Here is a 22,088-nt window from a genome sequence, read left to right on the forward strand (position 1 = left end):
ACTACAGCTCTACCTGTGGGGAGCTATTACATCTTGCTGCCTTATACCATCTGTCCCAGAGGATCTGCCTGCAGTGTTGGCTTAACCCCTTCATTGCCGAGCACCACATGTGGCGTCACGTATCATCCACTTTTAAGCTTTAAATCAGCCACATTTCACCCCTTTCACATGGACGCCCAGGGCCACGGACCGGGTCACCGCTACTGTGACACTTCCGTCTGAGATACCGGCCCGGTCCAGAGAACCCCACTGCCCTGGCGGGCGATCCACAACCAGAGCAGGAGTACCGGAAGCAGAAGTGCAGAGGATGGGTCGCTGGAAATCCTCATGCTTTGCCAGGTATACAAGACCCGATTTGCTCTATTAACACATCTTATCGTTAATCGGAGTTTGTAAGCCCACGGTGTGGATAATAGGACACTAACGCCTTCTGGGCGAGGAAAAGGGCCTAGCTGCGGTCAGGTGGTTTAAGCCTGAGCTAAAGGTTAATTGGGGAGAAGTCAGAGGTCTAAAATGGCAGCAAATTTTCCAGAGGCGCCAAGCATTGCTATAAAGGCAAAAGGGCCGGTGATATTGGTATTGCATGCTGGTGGTAATGACCTGTGCACAAGAAAAAGTGCCGAGCTTTGCACGGTAATGGCCATGGACATAGAGCTATTCACATATCTTCTCCCACACATAGCGTTGGTATGGTCGGAGATAGTTCCACAAGCGGTAAAGGAGCGAAGAAACCCAAGGCCGTTGAAAGATCGAGGAGAAAGGTCCAATGCGAAGATGGCCAAGAACGTGAAAGGAGGTTTCGGCGTTGTGGTACGACATTACCAATTGGAAGGAGGCTGCTCAGCACTCGCGGCCGGATGGAGTCCATCTTACAGACATTGGGCTTGATAAATTTTTGTCTGGCTTGCATCATGGGGTTGAACAGGCCCTAAGGCTGATGGGTGGGGGTCAGAGTCCTGTGTAGGTCATACCAACACGGAGCATCCTGTGTAATGCCGGGAGGGGCAAAGGTTCGTAACCTTCATTGGCCGGCGCGCATGTCTATGACAGACGGGGCCTGCGGTTACTGAGTCAGTTGCGGAACGTAGTTTCCCCCCCGGGTGGTTTAATTTAATTAACTGTTCAACCCTTCCCTGGCGTGTTTTTGTTTTTATTGGAGGGGGAGAATGCACCACCTATGCCAAACAGGCCTATGCAGTCAAGGAGGCGGTATAGATTTTGGGTGCATCCACTCCCCACCCAGCATCCTAAAACAGGGCATTTTGACCCGCTGTACGGATAGCTATGCATGCATTGACAAATTTTTTACCAACATGAGGATTGTCACTTGAGACATTTGACATTCTACTGGCTAAGCTTCATTCAGCCATGACATTTCAAACTCCCCGTTTTCGCACATGTGGGTCGCCCTCCCAGGGCAGTGGGGTACTCGGTACTGGACCGGTCTCTCAAAGGGGAATGTCATAGCAGCGGTGACCTGGTCCGTGGCCCTGGGCGCCCATGTATGTGATGGAATAAAGTTTATGAGTAATTGATTCGTGACGCCACCTGTGGTGTTCGGCAATGAAGATGTTAAGCCGACGCTGCAGACAGATCCCCTGGGACATATGTTGTGCTGCAGCTATGATGTTGTGGCTCTCCACAGGTAAGGAAGGAATCCCAGGGCAGTGAGGATAAAGAGGATAGGTGTTGAGGAAGAGGGTGTAGTGTCCGGCACAGATGTAGCAGTGCTGGAGAGTTTGCAGGAAGAAGGCAAGGAAACAATAGGGTGCAGTTTCCTTTACCTTTACTTTGCTTGGTAAATGCAGTCCAGAATTCCAGATTACAGATGGAGCAGAGGCTGGCTGGCCTGGAAGCAACTTAGGAATCTCTTTATCAGATGGGTTGTGTAGTCTCCTTTCTAGTGCTTATCTGAGGTACTTGCAGTACTGTGTTACACTGAAGTTCCACTTGCTTGTTCTCATTTAGAACTCCCTCGTGTGGCAGACAGCTGTAGCCTTCCTCTTCTGGCTCACACGTTGCTGTAATTGCTCCTTCCTGGCCCCCAGAGAGTAACTCTTCCCCAATTTTGGTTCAGAGCTCCCTCTGCTGGCCTGGAGTGGGAACTGTGCTGGGTGTTGTGATTTAAATGATAGAGAGACCCTTTATTGCTTCCAAGCATGAGATCACACTCCCTAGGAGGAAGGTAATGCCACTGTGGCGACCATACTCCTGGGGGCGCCACACATGCATTTCAGCAGAAGAACAGCTTCTGCTAACCTTGAGGCAATTTTAAGTTATAATTTGACATATGTAAAACATTAATGTATGTTAGGAACATAGCGAACTACCATATTGTTTTATGTAATCTTTGAATATTGTTTGGGATAATTCCTGATCAAAACTATGGGATCACCTTATGGAGAAAGTTATGCCGGAGCCAACCCCCAAACGCATCTCAAATGGGATGTACTCGAGTTGTCAGTTTCAAAACTGTCTGTGTGCTTTAGATGGGAAGCACATCCGGGTCAATTCAACACAGAACTCAGGGTCCCAATACTACAATAAGGTTTTTTTTCCAGTAGTGTTGGCATTGACTGCAAATACAATTTTATAATTTTAGATATTAGGGCCTATGGAAGAACTGGAGATTCTCGAATCTTCAATTCTTCCTTTATGGGTCGGCGGCTGAAGAACATTCAAATGTGTTTGCCACCCCCAAGGATTTTCATCTCATGTCATGAGGCCTTATGCTCGGAGTCTTGACAGATGTCGTAGGATATTTAAGCACAGGCTAATGCGGGCACGACGTCTGGTGGAATGCGCCTTTGGCATTTTTTTTTTTTTAATATTCAAATGTTTATTCAGATAGACAACTTAAACTGAAGGGGTAGGGAGCACCACCAAGGGGCAAAAAAACTATATAAATTAGAATGTAAGCAAGGGGTGCAGCACAATGCATAGGCAGAGACAAATGATCAAAAGGAGGAGAAAAAAAAAAAAAAAAAAAAAAAACCACAACAAGCTCAACCGGAAGCAACTTACCCAGCATCATTCCACCCAGCAGTCAGAGCATTGTGGGTGGGGGAGGGATCTGCAGTCAGCAGGGTCAGTGCACCGATTGGAAACATTACAATAGGACACACCATTAATAAGTACATTGGGTTTCCTCAGGAACTCCAGTGCTTTTGCTGATATTAGAGGTTCTCTTTTGTTGAATAGTTTGTGTGAGACAAAGCACCACTTGTGATGTAGTTACCAATGCATCTGAATCTATTACACTATTTATGGGGGGCGTGAAATCTTCATACATGCCCTTTATTTCACCAGGGACTGTAATAGATCTCTTTGAAGTTCAGGTAATGAAAGAAATGGAAGCTTTTATTTATAAAAAAAAGCCCCTGCTAATTTGACTATTGAGGAAAAACAATAGTTGTCTGATATTGCGAGTTGGTCACATGTCGTGGTGAGAGCCGCAGACAAGGACGGCAATACGGTATTGCTGCCAAAATCATATTTAAATGAGGCCAATAGACAACGTTCTGATGTCCGGAGATATATGAAACCTAATAGTGATGCTACAAACAAGTTTAAGATCGATCTTTGCTCCTTTTTAAAAGGAAAAATGTTGAGCTAGGTATAATTTCTAAAAAGATGGTGGAGAGACTGCTGACAGAGTTCCCCAGAAAACTGCATTGGTATTGCATTCCCAAGGTGTACAAATCCATGTCTTGTCCTCCTGGCTGGTCCATTGCATCTGGGGTGGGGTCTCTTGCAGAGCCCCAATACATGGATTGGCTCTTACTCCCTCTTCTCAGATGTCCCCTCGTACATAAGATACCAATAATTTTTGGGATGTTAATGATTTGTGGCAGCCGGGTTTCTCCTTCATTTCCATACATGTGGAAAATTTGTACACAAAACTCCCTCAAGATTTGGGGGGTAAATGCCGTAAGGGAAATTTTGGATATGACAGAGAAAGAAGCCACTTTTGTTTACTTTGTGCGAGGGGACACATTTTATCCTGAGACATAATGCGTTCAGATTCCAGGACACGTGGTATTTGCAGCAGGTTGGGACTGATATGGGGACTCCAGTGGCATATACTTTTGCCAATCTTTTCCTAGCATTATTTGAGAATAGATATGTCTATTCTCACACCAATGTATATTTGAAACATATCAAATTATTAGATATGCATGTAACAATATTGTGAAGTATCACGTATGATTTCTCCAAAACATTCCAGAACCTTCCATTTTCTACACTTTCTAGAAGGATGCATAGCTGCCCAGAGATAACTGACCCGCCCTGTTCTTGTCCCTGTGTGCCTGTCACATTGCAGCTTTGTATTCTCCCGCTGCCTGACTAACATGAGACTCCAGTGTGTGATCCACTCTTTCCTGTCCCCCCCTCCTTCCTTGGGCATGTCTTAATTAGCAGAAAGAATATATTTTGTCTTTTCCACCATGTGAAGCTACTCAAACAATGAGAATCTAATCACTTGGTCATAGAACGCTGCCAGATAATAGAACTATGAAAATGACACATTGGGACGTGCGTCGATCGGGCTTCACTACGGTGGTTCTTGCTAAATTCTAGCACCAACAGAACCAGAGAAATTGAGTTCTCCTGAAAAGAGCGGAATAGACAGCTAGTGTTTGATGTCATTACAAAGCTAATTTCATTAGAAGATGAATGATGGTTCTGCTGATATTCTGCTAGGTTCTCAAGCCCCGATATGATGGTTATAAGTTTTCAGAACCCAAATCTGTACTTTGAGAAAGGGGAGGACTGTCACTAGCCAGCCCCTTTAGTGATGTCACTAGCCCAAAAGGTACAAGGTATTTTCCCCTACCCCTCCCTCATTCTAGCCTGGGATGCCATGGCAATAAGATCTCAAATGAATGGTGACATTTGGCTCCTCCTCCCCATATGGTTCTGCCTGAAATGACCTAAGCAACTAAGCAATATGAAAGTTTAATCCCTTTTATTTGTAGTTGCATTGTACATAATGTTATTGTCTCAAATCGTAAAATCTTTTTACCTTCTGTAAACACTGCCCATCTTTTGGGAATATACTATAAAAATTAGGTCTGCCTCCTTACTCTGGGACCAATTCACGTGCCTATAAGCAAATTACGCTACTGATTTAGGTTGGCTCCTAACCCCTCTATTAATTTTAAATTTTGATGAGAAATCGTAAGCTGGTGGCAGCGAAGTGTGCTCTGGGCAGGCGGGCTAGCTGGCAGTGACAGAAAGGGGTTTTATAAGCCAATTTGTCTCGCTATGGCCAGGACTAGTTATAATTCGCTCACTGCAGCTGCCTAATAGCCAGTGCACAACAAGTAGCCCATACGGCGACAAATTATCCTAGGTGTAGTTCCCTGACTGACCTGAGGGTAAGGGGGCGCCAGAGAGCTGCAAGTTCTAAAGGAGCTGAAAAGTGGGATATAAAAAATCCCAGCAGCTTGTAACCTATTGAGGCAGCGGTAGGATGAGCAAAATAAGCCCCCCTCAAGGCAAGAATAGCTTGCTGTTTTTATCACATGGTGCCAGCAATGGTATAACTAAGATAAGACCCCAGTGCCTGTGACAGCCATGTGCACCAAAAGGTCACACCCCCTGATCGTGACAATGCAGATTATATATTTATGGTGTGGGATGGTCCTCAAGAATCTTTAGATAATTTTTTTTTGTACCTCAATAGTTCAAATGATATGAATTTGTCTTTTACAGCTAAACTTAGGGGTGCATCAATACAATTTTTGGGGAAATTAAGGATGGGTCTTTGTGTATCACTGTTTTTCGGAAACATCTTCCACAAATGCTATATTACACTACGACAGTTATTCCCCCTATATGAAACACTTGCTTCCATATAGTCAGTTTCTCAGGTTGAAACGGATTACTACTACTACTGGTTATGATAAACAATCTTTGGATTTATGCAGGAGATTCAGAGAAAGGGGTTATCCCAATATGTGACTTGAAGAAACAAGCTAGGATCAAAATTCCACTACTATTAAGAGGAATAGGGGAAAAAAAATGATTTGTCTTTACCTTTAATTATGGGCCCATGGATAATGTTAGATCTACAAGCCATAAAAATTGGCATATCCTGGGACATGACAATGATTTGATAGAGGTGGCAAAGAGGGGACCCTTATTTGCGTGCAGAAGTACTAGCTTGAAAGACACATTGACCATAAATCGTACTGATAAAGAACAGAATAACTGGCTTTGTTCTACTGTTCCCAAGGGCAATTACAGATGTGGACAGTTCTTTTTGTACATGCCATATCATTGACCACTGTATGCACATTGGTGCGGTAATGCATCGCGTTTCTGATTTCATTTCTTGCAAGTCTACGCCATTTTCTGTCCCTGCAGGTGTTTCTACATAGGGAAGACAATACGTCCTCTGATTTAGGGAGCATTACAATTCCGTTGCTCCAGGGAAAGGTGTTCCTAAATTAACCATATCAGGGAGACATGGGGGGGTGGGGAAACCCCAAAGATTTGTATTTTGCTGGCACAAAGATGTGTTGCCAACCCAGGGAGGTGATCTGCATAATAACTTTTTAATGAGAGAAGCAAGGTGGATCATGCACACTCGTGCACTTGAATCCACCGTTTTAAATGAAAGGATCCATATGTCCAATTTTCTCTAAATCAGGTATCCTGCTCAAAGTAATTTGCAGTATTCAATTGTATATGGTTTTTAATATTGTTATTTGTACATCTTTGCTTGTTGGACGTGTATCTTGTGGGAGAATCTGTTGGGAGGAGTTTCCCTGCTAGCAGGTATTTCTCTGTCACTTCCGTCTTACCATGTGACATGTGGAAGCGCACCTCGTGCAAAACGATACTTGTCGCTCTTGTTTTTTAGCTCCCATTGAAGATTTCCTAATAAAGCTTTGCATATTTTACCCGGTGAGTGCAATTCAATTTCTTGTGATTCGTATCACACCATTACTAAGACGACAATACAGGGCGCCAGGCATCAGCACTTTAGTGGCTTTTCTCTTCTTGCAGATGGCTGAGCTGTTCCTCTGCATTGCCATGCACAGCGACTACACATTCTCACTGAGTGCCACATAGAGCTTGGTGACTTCTGGAAGGAGATATTCTAATAGTGACAAGAAAGATACCATGTCATAATCCAGCTGCAGAGTCATCTCAAACACTTTAGACCATCTCTGCACCATGTGCCTAAGCACCTCCACCATGTTCTTCTCCAAATCCTTGATATAGCTCATCGTTGCTTTGAAACTGTTCATGTGGGATGAAAGTTCCTCATCTTCTGACAGTTTGTTCAAGCACTTTGATTCCTGTAGTCTGGACTGAGAGTCGACTGTTCGCAGTTTCCATCTGCTGATTATCAGCATTGTCTGTGCTGAAGGATTTTGCGTGATTACAGACAGTATACTTTCCTGTCCTGTTCTATCTAGACAGTTTAGGCCCCATCATTTGCCTACTATATTTTCTGCCTGTGTTTTGTGCCTCATCTTGTCTCACCGGCAATATATGTTCGGGGGCTATGTACTCCTTTGGGGTTCTACGCCAGGGCAGTTTAGCTTTCCCCTTTCTCTTTAGGCTTAGTTAATTCTTTGGGTATGCCGAGGCGTCTAGGGCATCGTAGGTACGTCCCACGGCTAATTCTAGTTGTGTTGTCAGTTTAGGGGTCTGCAATCTGCTAAGCTACCAACCTCTCTGGTTATTTGGTTACCTAGCCTATTCACCTGCCATCCTCCTCGGTTACCCATTATTTATTTATATAGCGCCATTGGTTCCATGGTGCTGTACATGAGAAGGGGTTACAAACAGATTACAGATATCACTTACAATAAACAAACTAACAATGACAGACTGATACAGAGAGGAGAGAGGACCCTGCCCTTTTGGGCTTACGTGCTACAGGATAGTGGGGAAGGAGACAGTAGGTTGGTGGGTTGCAATCGTAACATAATCATAACAGTAATCATGGAGTTGCATCTATATGTCTGTTTAAAAGTCAAATAAAGAAGCCCAAGTTTCACAATTCCTTTCCAGGGAAAAAGGAACCGCCCCTCTCCCGTCTGATTGAAGTCCTCACCTGTTTCATGAGTCCCTATTCTCATTATATATAAAGTAGATATGACAGGCTCAAACCCCAACTTAGGTGCTCGGTGAAAAAACAAGACTAAAGTATAGGAGTAACCCCGGCACACTAATAACATGAAAGTAAAGTCTTCTCAACGACAGTCTTTAATTGTTGTGATTTTATTGATTGTGAAAAAAAAGGGTGGTGTTACAATCCAAAAAAGGGTGTGGAGGAGGCCTCCTCCACACCTGACTAGATTTAGGACACAAGGACGGGAGTCACGTGCTGACCCTACACATCGTGGTTACTATAGGTACCGTTCCAGCAGCTGGATTACAAAGGCAAACCTATACCACTTATTCACACACCTCAAAACCAAGGATCTAGTCATATCCCTGATGAAAGCTCGAGATGTAGAGCTGAAACGTTGGATTGTAACACCACCCTTTTTTGGATTGTAACATCACCCTTTTTTTCACAATCAATAAAATCACAACAATTAAAGACTGTCGTTGAGAAGACTTTACTTTCATGTTATTAGTGTGCCGGGGTTACTCCTATACCCTATTCTCATTAGTCTAGGCAATCTGCTTATTATTTCACCACAGTCTGTTATAAATGGATATTCATATTTGGTATAGCTGCGTCCGTAATGGAGACGACCTAGAAGACTGTCCCACTAGTTAACCCCTTGAGTGACAACCATAAAAAGCACTTCACATGAAACTGGGCCAAGATATGGAAAAATAGCTCAAAATGTGGTGATTTAAAAACTATTTTTTGCAATAAAGTTTTAGTGGAGCGCTCCCGACGCGGCCGCAGTTTTCAACCTTCGTTCCGCATCCCTCGGACACACGGTGCAGTCCGCCGCCCTCCGCCCAGGAAGTGTTTGCTGCTGCGGGGACTCCACGTGTGCACACCATGTAGCTGGGGATCGGAGAGGAGTGCGGTCTGTTTTTGCTGCCTTGCCTCGGGGGACTGGCCGTGCCGCATGTCATCATGCTAGGGCTGGTGGGCTTACAGCACAGGGGACAAAAAAGTGCTGGCGTTGTGACGAGCGATGGAGCCGTGGTACCAACATAAAGAGTACACAAGGGAATGGGTCTGGGTCAACCATGTGTTCAGTGAGGAGAGTCTGAAGAAGCTGAACATGAGTAATTTGGGGATTGGCCACACAAGATATTCTAAATCTGTAAATTCTGCGCTAGAAAAAAACTGCCAGCCATTTGTGGTTGAGACGCTTCGTGGAAGGATCACGGTAGCTCATAACAGGTAGCTAGTAAATGCCCGCCGGCTCAAGAGAAAGCTGATGTGGCACGGCATTGGTCTGTCCACCAGCTCCAACAGTGAAATGATCACACAGCTCTTAGCCTTCACGCCACATATGGAAGACCACTCCACGGATTGGGTGGCTCGAATAAGAAACTTGATGAATGAGACTCCAACCTCTTACTCACTGCTCATAATGCACAATGGGGATATCTTTGCTGTACGTGATCCATACGGCAATCGTTCTCTCTGCATTGGGCAGCTCATCCCTGTGACCAGTGAAGAAATAAGAACTGATCAGAGACGGAGGGATGGGTGGTGTCTTTTGAATCCTGCAGCTTTCTCTCCATTGGTGTGGAATATTACCGTGAAGTCCTACCTGGGGGAAATAGTGAAAATCTCTTATGCCGGAGTACAGACTTTGGATATAGTACCCAGATACAGAAGGCAGATGGGCCTCTCTCGATATCTTTGAGTATGTTTACTTTGCACGGCCTGACTCCATATTTGAAGGACAAATTGTGTATTCGGTCAGAAGGCGATGTGGCCAACAGTTGGCTACTGAGGCCCTGGTAGAGGCGGATCTGGTCAGCACCGTGCCAGAATCTGCAACCCCTGCAGCTCTGGGCTATGCAGAGAAGTGCAGTATTCAGTACATGGAGGTGCTCTGCCAAAATCGTTACGTCAGTCGAACCTTTATTCAGCCCAATATGAGGCTACGGCAGCTTGGAGTGGCCAAAGAGTTTGGAGTCCTAACTGACAAACTTTGTTGGCAAAAGAATAGTGCTGATTGAGGACTCCATTGTGCGAGGAAACACCATTTCTCCAATTATTAAACTGAAGGATTCTGGTGCTAAGGAAATCCACATCAGTGTCATCTCCACCAATAAGACATCCCTGTTATATCGGAATACATATTCCTACATAAGAAGAACTGATTGCCAACCGAGCTGAGTTCAGTGACCTGGCAGGGTATATTGGTGTGAACAGTGTTTACCCGTCGGTGGACGGCCTCACATCGGTAGTGTGTGAAGGCATTAAACATTTCAGAGACCAGCAGAACTGATTAAATGGCACCAACACCTTTCCTAGTTCTCACAGCCACTGTACGGCATGCCTTACTGGGGACTACCCAGTGGAACTGGAGTGGTGACTGCTCGTCTGCACACCTCCTAGCTGGACATAAAGTTCACATTGATTAAAAAAAAAAAAAAAAAAAAAAAAAAAAAAAGTGGGATTGTTACCCATCGGGACTACTGACATGTTTGCTTTGTAATAAAGATCACCATTGACTCTTCTCACTGTACTGGTTACTGCGGCCACAATCTTGTCTTGTGTGGGCCCCACTGCTTAATTTATTTCTAGCAGAACTTCTGCTACCAGAAGAATCTGTGCCGCTCAGTGCTGGAGGGTGGACCGAATATTCAGTGACCCTTTCAAATCATGTATATTTTGCCTTTTTGTTGGACTTTTGTTCTTAGTGTACGGTATGTGGTCCCTGAACGTATCTGATGTTTGTTTCTTTTTGTATTAAGTGCGTTGTGGTCAGGCTCTTATTCTGCTGAAGGACTGGAAATAAAGCCTTTTTTTGCAATGTAAAAAAAAGAATTAGTGTGACAGTAGTCAAACAGAAAAACCTACTGTAACACCTCTCAAACATCCTGATATTTCCAGTACCAGAGATGTCTGTGTGTTTAACACTTACTGCACGTGTGGCATGGTGTGACTCCTCAGTACCACAAGTACGGTTGCCAGGGAATAAGTGTTACAGCAAGCGATGTTCCCTGGCGCTGAACACTGCTCTCATCATTCTCCCCTGCTGGCGATCGCCGTTAGAGCAGGGGAGAATGATGAGAGCTGTGTTCAGCACTTGGTGCCAGGGAACAGCGCTTACTGTAACAATTACTCCCCAGCGACAATGCATGCACTTATGTGCGCCATTTTGGCACCTCGTGTGCTCTCCCTGTGGGTCATGGCACCTGCAAACTATAACAGGAAAATTTGGCACTCCTTCCCTTCTGAGCTCTGCCATGCGCCCAAACAGTGGTTTACCCCCAACATATGGGGCATCAGCATCAGGGTTGTAGAGTCGGAGCTCATTTTGGTGGAGTCTGTATAAAATGGACCGACTCGGACTCCAAAAATATGTTTGACAAAAAGGAGAGAAAGAAATAGGCCATGAACAGGGGATCACCCTGGATAGGACATAGCGTAAGTAATGCAAATTTTATTTAACACAGCAAACAGCAAAAAGATTCTAAAAACATTAAAAATGGTCACAAATGTGACACATACACAAACAATCCAATGCTCATAATAGAGCAGCCCACCTGCTACCAACTAACACCCTCACCGAGAATAATGCCTATATCCCCAGGTCCATGTAAACAGGATTCTCAATAGGAGAATTGATAAGCCCACACATAGGTAATATAGAGCATATGAGTCAGAAACACCAATAATATACAAATACAATGAAAAAATGATGCAATTCCAACCCAATAACTGCAACAACAGTACAAAGAATATTATAAACCCAAGAAGATGCTGATCACTATGAGGTGTGCAAAAGATAGAAATGCATACTAAATAGACCTCGTATGTACGTAGATGTGGCGCCCCTGAGGCTTCTGTCGCCACAGAGGTACTGCACCTTCTCCTAAGGTGTGGTATCCCACCATCCAGGTAGGGTGGGAACTCCCTTCCACATTCCAACTCCTGCACCCTACACACAGGCTAGTTCAGCAGGGACCCATCCATGCTTTATGCTGGAAAGGTCATAGGGTGCCTTTTGTGGTCCCTGGCTTCGTAACACGAGAGGTGCTGGGGAGGCGGGTGGAGTTAGATATAAAAGAGAGGGAAGGTGTAGGATTTCAAGTCAGTCTGGAGAAGAGGGCAGGCGGAGTAGGAGAGGACAGCCACTTGGTGAGGAGTGGGGATCCCTGGAAGAAGGGATAGAGGAAGGAGTGCTGCAGCTGCCCCAGTGAACTGGGCCAGCTGGCACGGGAAGGAAGAGAAGGAGAAAGACAGACTGGAGACTACAGATTCCATAAGAGAGATAGAACAGATCGGAACGAAGGAGAATAGAAGGATGGTGGGAAGCAGGTTGAGAAAGAGAACCCTTCCAGTCCAGAGCGCAAAGGCCGGGGCCCGGTCCCCGAGGTTGTTTGGATCTTTATGTCTGGCAACAGACACTGGAGGAGTAGTGAGCCACTAACTCCTTACTCCCATCATAGACTTGGGACACAACAGCAACTGTGTTATGCCGTGCTAACCAGGAGGCGGGGCTTTGGCCCCGACGTCACTCCCTCCGGTACGGCGGTCCCTCAGGGGTCCCCGTCGGGTGCGCACGCGCAGCTCTCATCCCTGGGTCTCCTCCTCCATGTCACGTTTGCGCTTGCGCGCTCCTGTCAGTGCTGTATAGGGCTCGGTCCTCTCTATGGTATTGGAGGACCTGACCCGGAACCACTAGTGGTCATGTGCTTTCTGGCTAGGTCCTGACCCGGAACCAGTAGTAGTCATGCGCTATATCAGACGACCTCCCCCTAGGGGAGATGCCCGATTATTGTTGTGCTTCCTGGCTGGGTCAGCTGTGTCCCAGCCTGGCTGTGCGCTGTTCTCAGGTCCTCTGCTCTGTCTGCTATTCTGTGGTGCTCCTAGCACTTGCTCTGAACCCTTGTTGCTTCATGCTCAGTTGTGCCTCCTGGCACATCCTCTTGTATCCTGTCCCTTGTTTCTTGCTCAGCCGTGCCTCCTGGCATTCACTCTATTCCTGTGTTCTGTTACTTGCTACACGCCTTATGTGCCCACGTGTACCCGTCTAGCACTACCCTGTATTCAGCGCACTCCCGTGTACTCTTCTGTGTTCCCTAGTATCCTGCTCCCTCCAGTCACACAGTCTCGTATCTCCTGTGAGCCGGCCACCTGGTGCCAGCAGTCGTGGTATCGTATCCCCTGGGGCTTGCTCCTGACACTCCCTGTATAGGGGGTGGTCCTCACTAGGCTAGCTCGCCCTGTGAGGGTTGGTGCCGCGACCCAGAGGGTCCACTCCAGGAGTCGCTAACACTCTAACATTCTAACAAACTGGATAGTGAGCCAGGATGCAGAGATGAGTCCCCGAAGCAGGCTACAGCTGTCTGTCATACAAGTAGAGACTAGGAACACCTATAGAGAAGCATTCCAGGGTAACCAAGTACTGGAGTTCTTCGCACCTAAAGGCGCATTGGAGGAGTCGTTCAGTAACGTACATATTGGTGGAGTGTGGAGGGGAGAATCCTATCCTGCCTGGAGGTTGGCTGGGGCCCTGACCTGAAGAACAGTGCGGAGGCAGGCAGTTGTGTGAACTGCAAACAGTGAGTAAAGCTTTGGAACCACATACTCGTGTCCTCCAGTTATTCCAGCACTGCTACATCTGGGTACCTGCACCTACACCAACTGCGCCTCCCCACCATTACTTCTTCTACACTGCCCTGGGACTAAAGCTCCGCCTGTGGGGAGCTTTACCATCTAAGCTGCGCATACCATCAGTCCCAGAGGATCTGCCCGCAGCGTCGGCCTAACATCAAACTTGCCGAGCACCAGAGGAGGCGTCACAAACTATTCCAATAAAAATTAACACCATTAAAATCGCCGCCATTGATATTGGGCGCCTAGGGCCATGGACCAGGTCACCGCTGCCGTGACACATTCCCCCTGACACCGGCCTGGTACAGAGTATCCCGCTGCCCTGGGTGTGAGGGCGACCCATAGAGGTACCCCAGCCCTAGATCAGGCATAGGGAGCATCAAGGACCAGATCAGCCAGACCATTAGGGGCTATAGAGGGTCTAAGTTGACAGAGAAAATCTCCATAACCACTCTAAATGATAACTACAGATGAAAATCAGTACAATACAAAACCCATGAGAAGTGAAGTGGGGCAGGTAGAGCCAGAGACCCGACGTGCTGATTTGCATGTGTAGTTATCATTTGGGGTCCCTTAGACACCCGATGTGTACGTTAGTTACCAGTTCCCTGCATCAGCACGCTGTAACTAATGTACACATCGGGTTTCTAAGGGACGCACGTCCCTTGGATACCCGATGTGTACGTTAGTTATCAGCTGATCGCTGGTCTCCCGCCTGTCACACGCAGTGATGCGTGCGGGCCAGCGGGAGACCAGCGACCAAACAAAAGTCCAGTGTTTTCTTACAGCGATCCCGGCAGGGGGGCCAGTAGCTGATCGCTATCACACACAGCGATCTCGCTGGTGAGATCACTGTTGTGTCACAAAACTTGTGACTCAGCAGCAATCTCGCTAGCGTGATTGCTATGTGTGACGGGGCCCTTAGTGGAAAAAGTTCAGCAAGATTATGAACGCAAAAAAGAAGAGGTTGTTGCTATGCTAATGGACAATGCTTCAAACATAAGTACAATTAAACTGATGAATGAGAGTAATGAACAACAGCTAGAAGAACATTTAGGATTCAGTATTTGAGATTGACGGACACAGTGCTGTTCATGTAACTGAGGAACAAACAGATATTACAACAGAACAGCAAAATTATACTTTAGAATTAGATGATCTTGTTGAAGCGGTTTCAAAACACTTTCATATTCATCACATGCGTTGTGTTGTGCACACTCTGCAGCTGGCAATAAGATGGTCTGCAAGAGGGACATGCTGGAAATTTGATTGGAAAAGTGAGGAAATTGGTTATTGCTGCCAGAACCCCTAAAATGGATTCCATCTTGAAAAGACGTGCTGGGAAAGGGGCAATTGTCGATCAAGCCATTCGGTGGGGCAGCACTTATTTAATGATTACGAAACGGTTGTAGTTTAAGCAATCGCTCAAAGATATGACGAACCCTCAGGTAACCCTCAATGAAGGTCAATGGACACAAGTGGCTGAATTGAAGGAATTGCTTAATCACCCATTTACAGTTTCTATAAAATTGGAAGCCGAGGGATTTAACTCCTGGCATTTTCATAAGGGAGTGAAAGAACTTGCTATTTTGCCTGTCCCCAAAGAGGAGGTGTAATCGCAGATGGCATTTCTGCTTCAATGAAACAGACACAGCTATTGGAAAATAAAAGTTTTCTGGCAGCTGTTTATGTGGACCCAAGTCATCGTATACTGCTTGATGATCAACAGCTTATTAAAAGGAAAAAGCTCTGACTGAGGTAGCAGTTAGGATGAGTGGCCTACAGGAGGACTGGCAGGCGCAAGAGGACTTGGGTCCTGACAGTGCTACAGCTGCCATATCTTCGTCCTCATCAGATGAGGCGTCTGACCTTGACAAGTATTTGCATGACATGGAGCAGGCAAAGCGTTGCCACAAGGAAAAAGATTTCACTCCGTCTCCTATAGCAAGTGGATTGAGAGCAAGTGAAACATTTTGCTGAAATATGGTCAAAGAAATAGTTTTGATGAACAGTTGAATTTTTCTGACTGTATGAGGCAATTCCTTATACCTGGAAACTGTTAGAGATGCTGCCCATGTGGTTACGGCTTTGCCTCCAACCCAAGTTACTGTAGAGAGGTTGTTCTCTAGCCTTAAAATTATTAGGTCAGATTTGAGGTCATCTATGAAGGAGGATCTGATGGAGGCAATTCTATTTCTTATAACAAATTCATAGACTGCACAAATGTTTAGTTTGAGAATATATAGGAGACCCTGTGCTCCCGCTCATTAGGCACATGTAGTCACTGCACCCACTGTCCATCACCTCAGTGCTGAAACAGCGCAGAGTGGGTAGACAGGGGAGCGGAGCATATTACATGTGCCTGCACTCTCCCCCCATCACTATAGACACTTACTGATCATCGCTCCTGCTCTCAGCTCCCCCATGGCTTTCCTGTGTCGAGTCTGCTGTCATCCTCCTTCTGCAGGGTGAGAGGCAGCTCATCGCTTCAGGACTTTGCATGATGTGACCATAGGACCTGCGGTCACATGACTCCCAGTGTGCACTGCGAGTCACATTACCGCAGCTGAGCAGCTCCTATTGGTCACATCATGGAAGGTCCTGTAGCTACAGAGAGCTGCCTGAATTAGCTGCTGCTGCGTGCACCCCGCAGGAGGAGGAGGATGACAGCAGACTCAACACAGACAGGTAAGTCACAGGGGAACTGGGAGCAGGAGCGATCAGTAGGTGAGTAAACTGTTTATTTTAGCATGTGCTTGCCAGCAGTGGGGAATATAGGGATGGGAAGGGGCAATGTGTGCCAGAAGGGGGGCATATATGGAGCGGGGGACAATGTGAGCCAGCAGGGGGGAACATATGGAGGGGGGGGGGGGGGGACTGTGTACCAGCAGCGAGGAACATATGGAGACGGGGGACAGTGTGTGCCAGCAGGGGGAATATAGGGACAGGGGCCATGTGCGTACCAGCAGCGAGGCATATAGAGAGAGGGAGGCCATGTGAGTGCCAGCAGGGGGGCATATACAGTAGTGACTGGGGGGGCCATATCCAGGATAGGATGGGGGTTATATAGATACCAGGATGAGGGACATATACGATTTGTAAGACGGACACTAGCATTATGAGACACTTCCATTTAACATTAAACATTTTTCTCTTTCACCAAATTTGGGGGTGCGTCTTATAAAGCGAATAATATGAGATATTTTTTTTTTATTTCCGAAAAAATTAAATAAAAGTACACATTTAGTACTGCCGCATCCGTAACAACCCGCCCTATAAAACTGTCCCATTAGTTAACCCCTTTAGTGAACCCCTTAAAATGAAAACAAAAAACAATGCTTCATCATACCGCTGGACAAAAACTGCAATAACGCGCGATCAAAAAGGATGGATATAGATAGCCATGGTACTGCTGAAAACGTCATTATCTTGCAAAAAACGAGCTGCCATACAGCATCATCAGCAAAAAAACAAGTTTCAGCTTGCAGAATAAAGCGATGCAAAATTTATTTTTTTTTTTTATATAAAATGGTTTTCATTGCATAAAAAGCACCAAAACAAAAAAAAAAAAAAAAAACACAAATGAGGCATCGCTGTAATCGTACTGACCCGAAGAATAAATCCGCCTTATCAATTTTACCACACGCGGAAGGTTGTAAACGCACCTCCCCAAAGGAAATTCATAAAATGCTGTTTTTTGTTCATTCTGCATCCCAAAAATCAGAATAAAAAGATCAAAAAAGTCACGCGCTCGAAAATGATGCCAAGAAAAACCATCAACTCGTCCCACAAAAAGACCTCACATGACTGTGGGTCAAAATACAGAAAAATTATAGCTCTCAAAGTGTGGTGATGCAAAGACTATTTTCCAGGTCACCACCTGACAGCACATTGGAGGACGTCCTTCTCATCCGCAGTGGGACAGGAAACCGAGAGTTCAAAAGGATCCTCCCCCTACCATCCCTCTGTTTTTCCTGTCCCACTGCGGATAGGAACGATGAGAGGAATGTCTGTTCCATGCAGATGGTCAGGATCGGGGGGCCCAGCCTTTTCCCTTCCTACCTGGAGAGATCTGCAGCTGAAACCCGATAAAGGGTCCCTCAGCTATCCTGGTGTAGCGCTGCTCCTGGATGCAGAGTCGCTTCCTCCTGACGGGGGCTCTCGACTCTGGACGCCACTACCGCCAGACCGCCTCTGGGAGCCGACTGAGCCCACAAGCGGCTCACCGACAGCGACCGCACCTGCCTGCCTGGAGAACCCGTCGCCTTACCAGGAATCAGAGGAGGAAGACGAGGACCGCCGCAGCAGTCGGCCCCATCCACGGGGTGCGCTGCACAGAACGAGCGTGTTATTTTCGGCAGGAGCAGGGCACGCGCCGCAGGCCGGGGGGCGCGTCATCAGCGGGACGCGTCACTTCCGGTCGAGTCATCAGCCGGGGACACGTCACTTACAGTCGCGTCGCTTACAGTCGCGTCGCCAAAAGCCTGCTGTCAGCCACCGCCCGGTCCCACAAATCACAGCGGTATAGGCCCACCAGGGAAGTGGGCAGGCGTCCGTAGGAATGGACCAATGGTGCCACCAGCCATTCTAGGCACAGCGGGACTGCTTTGTCGCAGACGGCACAGACAAGGTGGACGCAGGCTCTGCTCCGGGGGGCCAGGGGGAGACCCATCGCCACTTACAGGTCTGTGTCTCCACAGTGGCTGACAGACAGCGATCCACCATTACCAATGGAGGACCAGAAGACGGAGACGGGAGCAGAGAGCCAGGGTCACGTGAGTAACCTCTGAAGAGGTCACTGCAGAGCCCATAATGATAGACCCGACAGAACCCGTATTTTATATGTTCTAGGGGGGAGCCTCCACCTCAGAGAAAAGGACCCTAAGCGAAGGATAAGTAGTGTCCGGTTTGCTCTAAGAAGCTAAAGGACACGTGGCAAAAGACCCTCTGTGGCGCTTGTGCAAAGCGTATAGTGGGGGAGGAGCAGGATACTTTCATGTCTAACATGAGAGCGATAATCAGAGAGGAAGTACAGGCCTCGGTATCCGGTATAGCCACTTCACGACCCCGCAGGCGAATCCCCACTTATCCAGAAAGACAGAGGGATTCGGATACGTCGTCTGAAGACAGTCTGTCCGAATAGGAGGAGGAGGAGGAGGAGGAGATCAGAGAGCACCCGGAAAGGGGAAGGAAATCTGTTTTCGTCTGGGGATACAGACGAACTATTAGGGGCGGTACGGCAAACTATGCAGATCGAGGAACCCCCTCCTTCCCGCTCAATTCAGGACGAAATGTTTGTAGGGTTGTGCTCCCAGACTTCAATGGTCTTCCCAGTAAATACCCACATACGGGCAATACTGGAGGAATGGGAGGAGGCAGAGAAAAGATTAACTATCCCCAGAGACTTTAGGCTTCGTCTGCCGTTTGACCCTGAGGAGGTCAAAGTCTGGGAGGAGGTCCCTAAGATAGACATCCCAGTGGCAAAGGTATCAAAAAAGACAGCAATTCCGTTCGAGGATTCTTCAAGCCTGAAGGAACCCCTAGATCGGAAAGCAGATGGGCTCTTAAAAAGGGCCTGGGAAAGCTCAGCAGCAGTCATAAAAACGAATATAGCTGCAACGTCAGTAGCGCGCTCCATGCATCTATGGATAGATGACCTGGAGGAGCATCTATCAGATAGAACCCCGAGGGAAACCATTCTGAAGTCCCTCCCTTTACTGAAGTTAGCTACTGGGTTTTTGGCCGACGCCTCGGCAGAATCAGTTAGGTTCACGGCCAGGAGCCAGGCCTTGTCCAACACAGCCAGAAGGGCTATCTGGCTTAAAAGTTGGGGAGGCGACATGCAATCAAAAAATAAGCTGTGCTCAATTCCCTTCTTGGGGGGCAGGGTCTTCGGGCCCGTGCTCGATGATATCCTGGAAAAAGCCTCAGATGAAAAGAAGGGGTTCCCTGAAGAGAAGCGCAAGATATCAGCCCTTTCGTAGACCCCGTTACAACCAGAGAACGGACTACAGGGGGAAGGGCAAGTCGGGTCGATGGAGCTACCCCAAGGGGGGCGAGGGTAGAAATAGGAACAGAGATATCTTTTCCGGCCCCGGGTCCAGCTCCCGAAAAAAAATGACGCCACCAGAGTAGGGGGGCGATTGCTCAAGTTTGCAGGAGAGTGGCAGAAAATTACCTCCAGCCCCTGGGTACTACAGGTCATTTCTCAGGAGTACAAAATAGAATTCAACTCCCTGCCCCCGAACAGGTTTCTAGTCACCAATTCACATCTCAGTTCCGCTTCCCCATGTGGTTGGACATTCAAGATCTCCTACTCATGGGAGCGATTGCTCCGGTTCCCACCCAGGAAGAAAGCAGAGGACACTACTCAAGCCTCTTCGCAATAAGAAAACCCTCGGGGGAGAACAGAACCATAATAAGCCTCAAACCCCTAAACAAATGGGTAACATACAGACGCTTCAAAATGGAATCAATAAGATCTACGATTCCACTCCTGGGGAAGGGAGCAGTAATGTGCACGCTAGATCTAAAAACCGCGTACTATGTCCCTATCCACCCGGATTACCAAAAGTACCTCAGATTCGCGGTCGAAAAAGACGGCACGATTTACCATTATCAGTTTTGCTGCCTACCCTTCGGCCTTGCGTCAGCCCCGAGAATTTTCACAAAAATAATGATAGAGGTAGTGGCCTACGTAAGAGACCAGAACATCTTGGTGGTCCCGTATCTAGACGACTTCCTAATTATAGCCGATTCGGCAGCCCAGCTCAGGGCCGACTGTCAGTCTGTGATCTCCATGCTGCAGAGTTTAGGATGGATCGTAAATTGGTTGAAGTCAGATCTTGTACCCAAGCCCAAAATAAAATTCTTGGGGGTCATGCTAGACTCGGAGAGAAGAATGTCTTATCTTCCAACCGAAAAGCAGACCATAATGCCGAAGAAGATCCGGCAATTCTCAAAGAATCGAGTATCGATCAGGGACGCAATGAGAGTCATGGGGCTGATGACTTCATGCATTTCCTGTGTCAGATGGAGTCAGTTCCACTCCCGCGACCTGCAACGCGCAGTCCTAGCATCCTGGGACAGAAGGCAGAGCTTACTGGACAGCAAGATACTGTTGACCCCCCGAGCCAGAAGATCGCTATCGTGGTGGACCATTCAGAGAAACCCAAAGAGGGGTGTCTCATGGGTTCAGTCACCGGAGGTTGTAGTAACAACAGATGCGAGTCTATTCGGCTGGGGCGGACATGTCGCAGGGAAGTACTAACAGGGGCGATGGAGTCCGGAGGACAGCAACAGGTCCTCCAACGTCAGAGAATTGCATGCAATCTGGAAAGTACTGCTCGTCGCCGGGTCTCACGTGAAGAACAGACACGTAAAAATGATGTCTGACAATACCACAACAGTGGCCTTTCTCCGTCACTAGGGCGGACCAAGACACCCAGCACTTCAAGGCTTAGCGGATCAGATTTTCAGATGGGCAGAAAAGGAGGTCCTCTCAATCTCGGCCGTGCATTTGGAGGGCTCCCGGAACCAGATCGCAGACTTCCTCAGCAGGAAAAGGATAACTGCGACAGGCTGGGAGCTCAACGACGAAGGGTTCAGCAGCCTGTGCGATCGTTGGGGACAACCGACAATAGACCTGTTCGCCGACAAATGGAATACAAAGCTCAGGACCTTCTACTCCCTGAACCCCCTGGGAGATCTGGCGGGAATAGATGCTATCTCACAATCCTGGAGCAGGGGTCTGTTGCACGCCTTCCCGCCCCTAGCCCTCGTGTCACGGGTCCTCAGATCTCCGAGGACAAAGCCAGGATCATACTGGTGGTTCCCTACTGGCCAAGAAGAAGTTGGTTTCCCCTACTCAGGAAACTAGCGGACGAGGAACCCATTCTCCTGCCAAGAAGAGAAGACCTCCTCCATCAGGGCCCGGTCCTACAAAGACCAGAGGCTTTCCAGTTGTCAGCCTGTATCCTGAACGGCAGGTCCTAAGAGCAAGAGGTCTATCGGACGAAGTTATTTCCACCTTACAAGCCAGCAGGAAACCCGTGACCGCGGCGATATATAACAAAATCTGGAAAAAGTTCTGCAGCTATTGTGGAGAGGAGACAGTCAGAACTGAACAGGCCAACATCCCGAAGATACTTGATTTCTTGCAGGAAGGGTTCAGAAAAGGCCTTAGGCCTCTTTCACACATCAGGTTTTCGGCTTCAGGCGCGATCCGGCGCTTTGGACTAAAACCGGATCCGTCGAAATGCAATGCCGGATCCGGTTTCCCCCCCCATTGACTTGCATTAGAGCCGGATGGCCATGCGTTTCATCCGATTTTCGCCGGATACGGCAATGT

The 22,088-nt window shown here is 47.4% G+C and overlaps 1 protein-coding gene and 2 pseudogenes across 3 annotated transcripts in view; 1 reads left to right on the forward strand and 2 right to left on the reverse strand.

The window, feature by feature from the left end:
* Positions 1–22,088, reverse strand: part of EVA1A (eva-1 homolog A, regulator of programmed cell death) — a 724,576-nt gene that overhangs the window by 428,748 nt on the left and 273,740 nt on the right. The gene's annotated exons all lie outside the window — the stretch shown is intronic.
* LOC141098630 (kinesin-like protein KIF2C) overlaps positions 6,886–22,088 on the reverse strand; it is a 64,679-nt pseudogene continuing 49,476 nt past the window's right edge.
* LOC141098623 (amidophosphoribosyltransferase pseudogene) lies at positions 9,007–10,487 on the forward strand (annotated as a pseudogene).

Source organism: Dendrobates tinctorius, unplaced genomic scaffold (assembly GCF_039654945.1).
Source record: "Dendrobates tinctorius isolate UK_male_01 unplaced genomic scaffold, ASM3965494v1 ptg000093l, whole genome shotgun sequence".
NCBI lineage: Eukaryota > Metazoa > Chordata > Amphibia > Anura > Dendrobatidae > Dendrobates > Dendrobates tinctorius.